Raw genomic sequence first — 7,611 nt, 5'->3', positions numbered from 1 at the left:
TTCAAAATATTCAAATGAATCGGAACCTTTTCTCAATCTTCAAGTAATTATTATGCCAAAGGTCTTCGCTAGTATTATAAAACTATTTTCCAATTGATGCCTTCGCAATGTAAGGCTAGCTATTGGTCGAAACATTCATTAATTATGTAATTCTTTATCTATCTATCTATTTACTAGATAGATAACTAGATCATTATATTAGTATTATGTCTTGAGACAGCCCACATATGTCGAAGTGTATTGAAATACACGCATTGCTTCCTAGATTTCACCAAATCAGAATAGGATCTCAACAGCCAGGATGGTCTGTACTGATTCCTTCATTAATGCAACCTATTGCCAATGTCGATATCAATCTACACACATTGTAACTTGCTTCATGAAACTTGAGGATTCCTAGGGATTGATTGATGAGTCTCGTAACAGATTGTTTAAGCCTTAAGAAATCGCGAGACTATCTTCCATCTTGAAGGAAAAAATACAGGTACATTTTGATGTTTACATTTTGATTAATGACATGTAGATGTTTTATTCCGCAATAATGAAAACTGATCCGCGTCATCACGTCCCCGACCCGTCAATTGAATCTTTCTTTCTCAATTCTACACCTCTATATCGGTACGAGTAATTTTTTGACTTGCTGATTCTGACGCCAACAATGTACCCCTCCCCACCACTTTACCTTATAAAAAAAAAACACTCTATAAACTGGAAAGTAGGTCAGCAATCAGCCAGGCTCACGCTCTGCCTCACACCCCTCACGCGGAACACGCTGCTGTACGAATCGAACTACCGGTCGCCATAATATAGGCTCGTTGACGAGTATCGCCAAGCTTTGCCAGCGCCAGTTTACGCGTCGTTTCCCTATACAACCGCGACCAAACGGTAGAATGGATAGGAACGGTGGGGTTGGGGTCGTAGCAGCGCGTGGGATGGCGTTGGCGGTTATTGAATTATTAATTAAGTCAGTTAATTAATAAACGATAGGCCACAGACCCAGGCAGTTGGCCAAGCCCTGGAATGCCAACTTCCAACCACTCGTTTTACGCGATCGTCACCCTCAACCGCCATTTCCGATCCTCTTACACTTCTGCTTTCATATATCTTCGATATTAGACAGCAGGCAAAGCTGACTTTCTCTTCTTCTTTATTCTCTTTCCTTCTTCTATAACCTTGTATTTCTCATTTTGCCTCTTTTTGATCTTTTTTCTTCGTCTGCTGCCGTCCTCCTCCTCCTCTTTGTCTCTCGTTATTTATTTTATTATACCTTTTTCGAAGATAGTGGCAGATCCTCCATTTTTTTAGGTTCATTCCGCACCTGTACATCTTCATTCGCCCAGGGAAATTAATGTTTTCTCGGAACATGAGTTTCCCTTTCTCTCCGGGCGTCTTCGCGGCAAATTATTAATCGTCTCACCGCGTCATGAAGTGTAGCAACGACGAGATTCTCTTCTTCGGCAAGCGTTGCGTATAATTCTTAATTTCTGTCCTGGCGTCACCTTTTCTATCGTATTTTTGTAAGAAACTAATTTTCAGCTGGGATAATTCGTTTAGTTCTTATCCTCTTTTATTTTAGATACCTTTCTAAAAGCAAATTTTTGATTGGGAAAATCAATTTGGTTATCATTTTCCTCTTTTATGTTTTCAGGCAGTTAATTTCTCAGTGAAGACATTGGTTTCACTGTCATCTTTCTTTCCTAATTTGTTTAAAAATCTAATTTGTGACTGGGAAAATTCAATACCTTGAGTTGGTTGTCAATACGACTTTAAATTTATATTCGTAAGGGCTTTAGATATTGATTTGACTACCGTTTGTTTTCTAATTTTCTTAAAGAATTAGTTTTGAGAAAGTTAGCTTTAAATTATTTTTAAATTTGATTTTGTTGTTATCTGTTTTCCTAATTTTTAAGGATCTAACTTTATGGGAGAAAACTTGATTTCACTGTCATCTTGTATTCCTAACTTTTCAGCAGGCTAATTTTCGGTTGAGAAAATTTATTTGATTGTCATCTCCTCTTTTTATAATTAATTGCTGGCTGGGGAAATTAGCAGAGCTGGCTACGTTCTGATAGTAATAGAAGAGGGATGAAATCGACGGTTTGTACGATATTTGTTACTGATCGAGTGGTAATTAATAGCAGTTTAATGATGCAGGTTTGAGCAAATTTGATGGAAGATAACAATATGCCAGATTGAAGGGTATTAACGATAATACGCAATTTGATGGATTAGATGCAGGATGATTCCAAAGCAATTGAATTTCATAAGCTGTATATCGATCGAAATTTTACCTTGTAACTAAACGTCATCAGTTTAATTAGCGTACTCGAAATTTGATTATTCTTTGATCTTTAAATATATACAGGATGGTTGGTAACTGATGGTACAAGCGGAAAAGGGATGATCCTACGTAAAAAAAGAAGTCAAAAATATAGAATAAAAATTTTTCGTTTGAGGCTTTGTTTTCGAGAAAATCGACTTTGAATTTTCGCTCGGTACGCACTTCGGTTCGCTATGCACTTTATCACGTCTCGTTATAACGGATCTCACTGTAAATCGTTGTCTCGATGGAAAAATTTAAAAAAAAATTAAAAAAAAATTTTTATTCTATATTTTCGACTTCTTTTTTCGCGTAGAATCACCCCCTTTCCGCTTGTACCACCAGTTACCAACCACCCTGTATATAATCAAATATGTAACATATTATTATTTCTTGTCAATTTATTAGTTATCATTATTGATTGAACTTTAATAATAATTAAAATAAATTGATATATAATATTATTAATTTATACGTGCTAAATATCGATTATTATACATAGTTAGCCCAGTCGCTTACCCTCTTCAAGAAATTTTTTTATCGTTAAGAAATCTTCTTTAGGTTTGAGAAAAATATGAAAAATTCATTAGGGATATACGTAGATAATTTCTCGTTTCACTTTCATCTTAAAGTTGTTCTTAAAGTATTATAGGTATAAAGTGAGCCAAGACAAAGATGAGATTGAGACATAAAAATTCGAAGACTGTAACAGAGTTAATTTCTATTCTCATCTGTGTGATTATCGTCTTTATGCATCAATGGAACAAATATAGTTCTAAAAAAGGAGCAAAGATAAAAATTATGTAGTAAGATTTTGGAAACATCTTAATTTCATAATGGAAAATAAAGTTCCATTTTGGTTATAAACATTCTGCAAATTTATTATGCATCGAAATACTTCTATTATAATTAAACGCTACTTCATTTTGTAACGACGATGGATAATAAATATTGCTATTATTTGCAAGTAGATATAACTATGCAATCCAGAAGTCTGCCCGCTGATTTTCATTACCGATTTCCCGGGAACCTCGATTTCAACGTGTTTAATTCGAAAAGGGAAATATTTTGGTTGTTGGCAACGGTATTTATAAAATTTGTTACAAAAATCGTTGATTTTTCAACGGACTGATATTTGACTTCGAGATAAACGTTATATCTATCTGCTCGTTCGCAAAACACCAGTTAGCTTGCGCAAATATTTATAAAGCCAGACGCAAAAGCGGAAACGTTCGAATTTATTTTTCGTTATAATTGTGATGTTAAAACTGCGAGACAGAATGACGGTCACTGTCATCGACAAGTTGTGATTTCTGCTTCCATCATTTCTTTCTTTATTTTGTTTGTTTCTTTTTTCTTTATTTTTTTTAACTAGTTTCGTCATTGAATTAATTTTAATCACATGTAAATCACGATAACCATAAAATTGTGTCGTAATGCCATTAAAAAATCACTCCACTGATGTAACAATTGTGGAATATTTTATTCCAGGTTTGTTATTATAAGTTTAGTTATATAGCTTTTGTCGACACAACTATTTCTTCACAGAGATACAAATTTTGGTTAATTATAAGGTAATAGAGAGGTAATAGAGCGCGAAACGTTTGAATAAGACGGTGGGGTTGACTGCTAAGTGAGAGTTGATGATGTTAGATAGCCTATAGCCAAAGAGATACCGTAGAATACAAATTACGTTAAATTATAACTTAATTACGTATCAAATTTTAATCCACGTATTGCGTTCTATAAATGGGGAAATTAGTTTGATATCTACGTTTTGACTTCAGACAGATTATAGTAAAGAAAATATATTAATACGAATTATAGTTTACTTACAAATGAAATGTCCATTGCGTTTTATAAATGAATTTTTGCGGATACAATAAATAAATACAATGAATAAATAAATTTATATCATAATGAAATTACTTTTCAATATTTAATAAGTCAATTTGTCTTTCGATCTTCAAAATTTAATCAAAAAGCCTGGTTGAAAATGTCTGATAAAAAAGAAATTTCTATCAAATGTTCCAAGAATGCTAAATTCATTTCATGTATGTAAATTGCCTTGTTTTGAATAATTACTATCGCAAACAATAAAAAGGGCCAGTTAAAGTGTATTGTTTCGTTTCATCGACTATTATTCAATTTATCTAAAATGCAAATTCGATATCAGTTTGCTGGTGCGCGTAATGTAGTCACACGCATATTCGAAGGGCGCGTAACACGAAATCGGACGTAATGTAATTTCCATACAGAAACAGTCAAAGTAGAGACTCGAATGAAACTCATAAAATACTTCTACGGGCATTTACGCGGCTGTGCAATTTTTTTCTACAACATTTCTCAGCTTCGTGACGCTTTATCGGGATAGCTTTTAATCATCGTGCCGCGTTTCTTCCGGGCACCCGTTAGATAAAAGTTAGATGTGCGACAAACGTGGTGTAAGTTAGGGGAGAATGGCGGAAAGTACCAACACGATACGATAAGCTAGAGGCACTCGTACGTTGCAAAAAAAAAAAAAAAAAAAACGAAACCAAAAATGGAGAAATATCATAACTACATATATGTCACAACTTCGCCATCGTGGTCTCCTGCACTCTAGATTTAAGGCCTCTTCAAGACATCTATTCCTTCCACTTTATTTTTATCTTCAAAGAGAGGAATAAATACAAACTGTGACAATATAAGTATTATAATTTCTATATTTACTTGTTTAATTTTTATTTAATTTAACTTTCTCAGTTGTTTGCAAGTTCCCAGATATTTTTTCATTCATTTTCTCTCGGTATTATTTTTATAATAAAAATATTGTAAATATATATTGTAACATCACCTATTTCATTTTTAGTTTCGGTTTATCATAATTTTGTTATATTTAGTTACTTAATTCGTAACATGCTAACGCGAATATTGTTACATGCAATTAAATTGTTTGCTTGTTTGATAGATAACAAGACATTGATAACGAACGAGTGAAGAACGCAATTAATATGAGGTATAACCCCAAAAGCAACCTGTTGCCAGCGGTAATAAATAAGGCGGTTGATCGTATCGTTGGGAAATTTGTGCTTCTCGAGCTTTCTGATCCTTGTCTGGCGTTTCTTCTTGCTTTTAATGTTGTTCTCACTTCACGATTATTGCTTATTTATGGACTTACTAATTTCAAACGTAAAGTTTTCCAGTTATCTTTATCCTTCTGAATGAGAACTTGGGCACATTGCGGTAATTGTTATCGAAAATTGATTCTCCACTATCATAATGATTAATTTGTTGAATTTTTTTCGTGATTTATAATTAATTATGATACGTGAGTATTTTCTTCACTAGTAAAATTACAACCTGTTTTTTCAACTGGCTCATTAGCTCAGTTGGTTAGAGCGTCGTGCTAATAACGCGAAGGTCGTGGGTTCGATCCCCTCATGAGCCAAAAAAAAGTAAGATTATTAGAACACCGGGGATATTATGTTTATTCTCTGAAATCTTATCTTTTCTTTTACAAAAACTTTCTGCATCGAAGCAATCGATAAACTTGCTGCTATCGCGTCTAAATTCTTGAAAAAACAAGAATTAGAAATCACTACTAAACACAGTATAACCAAACAAACCCTAGTCCTAAACATATTAAATCCTCTTGTTTTGTGTATGTATCGGTAGAACATGAATATTTATGCAAATTCACATTTTTATTAATACTCTCAATATTCTTTGTTTGGCATAGATACTTGCTTCATTTATTAAATCATCGACTATAAAGTTTTGAATTATTCGCTAATTCACGGTGCACGCTTACGTCGAAATTCTCATTTCTTCTGCATCTGCAGCATCCACAGTGCAATACACAATAAGAAACAGCAAAATGGCGGACATTGATGAACGAGCGCACGACTCACAAGCATTATTCTTTCGCCGTGCAGGAAAATTTTGATCCGATCCATCAGTGCGTGCACGTGATCACCCATGTTCGCTATTATTTCAACGTTCTTTCCAATTTCTCTGTGACTAGTCCGGAAATAAAGGCGAGCCCTGTCACAGAAGTGGTGGTCAAGTAGAAAAACGATGACAGCGTGTACATGGTCGCCGGTTGAAGAGAAGAACGAAAGCAAATGTCGGCGCATCGACGACGATGAGAAATAGAAAACTATAGCCGGGCGAAACCGAACGAGAAAAATCGAGCCTGGAGGAACGAAGGTCGCGAAGCCCAGAGAATCGAATTACGCGATACGGACCATAAAATAAATAGACGAATATTCATTCCATTCCGACATCCACCTATTCGCCCATCCCATGTCCTCTGTTTTCTTTGCGTTTATTCTTTTTACGTTTCGTTGTTTTCTCTCTCTTATTTTTTGTTATCGCTTGTTCCCAGTTTCGTGTTAATCGATTACTTTATTAGCGGAGTCGGTGATTCTCGAAAGACAGAGTTAGTAGTCAGAGCTCTTTTTTTTTGGGGGGGGGGGAAGAAGATTGAATATCAAGCAAATTTATTAATTGTGACAGTGGAATACGTGATGAGTAATAGCCATATTTAGTTCAAATAATATTCGAATAGTAGAGAATTGATTGTAGAATTGGAATTTTGAGATTTTAGCGGCATTGGAAAATTACGTTTTGTAATTAAAAATTTACTTCTCACTAGATTAATAGGAAGAAAAAGAAACCTCAATCCACTTTTGCATTTGGTCACATGATCGGCCACACTTAATTCCAATCAAATTATCTTCAATTTAAAATTTTCCCTTTCGTCGTCCTCATTCTAAATTGCTCACCAATTCACGGTGCACGTTTACGTCGTTTCAATTTTCCACGTTTCCGTTCGCTTACAATTCAGCCGGATATCCCACGTTTCCCTTTTTCCGTGGATCGACACGACGAGTAATTCGAAGGCCGAATACTTTCGAAGGCGCTCGAGATTTGCCGCGATATCAACCCCCCCCCCTCCGCGCATTTTCCCATCCCGTTTCTCTTTCCCCTCAACAATTCGATACCAAATGGCCAACTACAAAATTCGCCTAGCTCTCTCTCGTCACGTCTCGCTAAGATACAATATACCTGCCCGGTGATAGCATCGAGTGTAAACTGCGGAAAGTGTCACGTAGCCTGACGGTAGATTTCTCGTTTGAATTTGTTTCAATAGGAAACTTTCAACGACAGATTAAAAAGTGGTCATATAACATATAATAAAAATAAATATACGATATAGTATCTAATAAAAATAAATAATAAATGATATAATATAGTATCGTAATGAATAAGAATGTATGAAGCAATATATAATCTCAATGTAAATT

General features: G+C 34.8%; 1 non-coding gene across 1 annotated transcript; it reads left to right on the top strand.

The window, feature by feature from the left end:
* Window positions 1–5,676: 5,676 nt before the first annotated feature.
* TRNAI-AAU (transfer RNA isoleucine (anticodon AAU)) lies at window positions 5,677–5,750 on the top strand. The gene has a single exon. It is a non-coding gene; the product is annotated as a tRNA-Ile (tRNA).
* The last annotated feature ends 1,861 nt before the right edge of the window (window positions 5,751–7,611 follow it).

The sequence above is a fragment of the Bombus vancouverensis genome, chromosome 13, assembly GCF_051014615.1.
Source record: "Bombus vancouverensis nearcticus chromosome 13, iyBomVanc1_principal, whole genome shotgun sequence".
NCBI lineage: Eukaryota > Metazoa > Arthropoda > Insecta > Hymenoptera > Apidae > Bombus > Bombus vancouverensis.
This window is presented reverse-complemented; position numbering and strand designations above follow the sequence as displayed.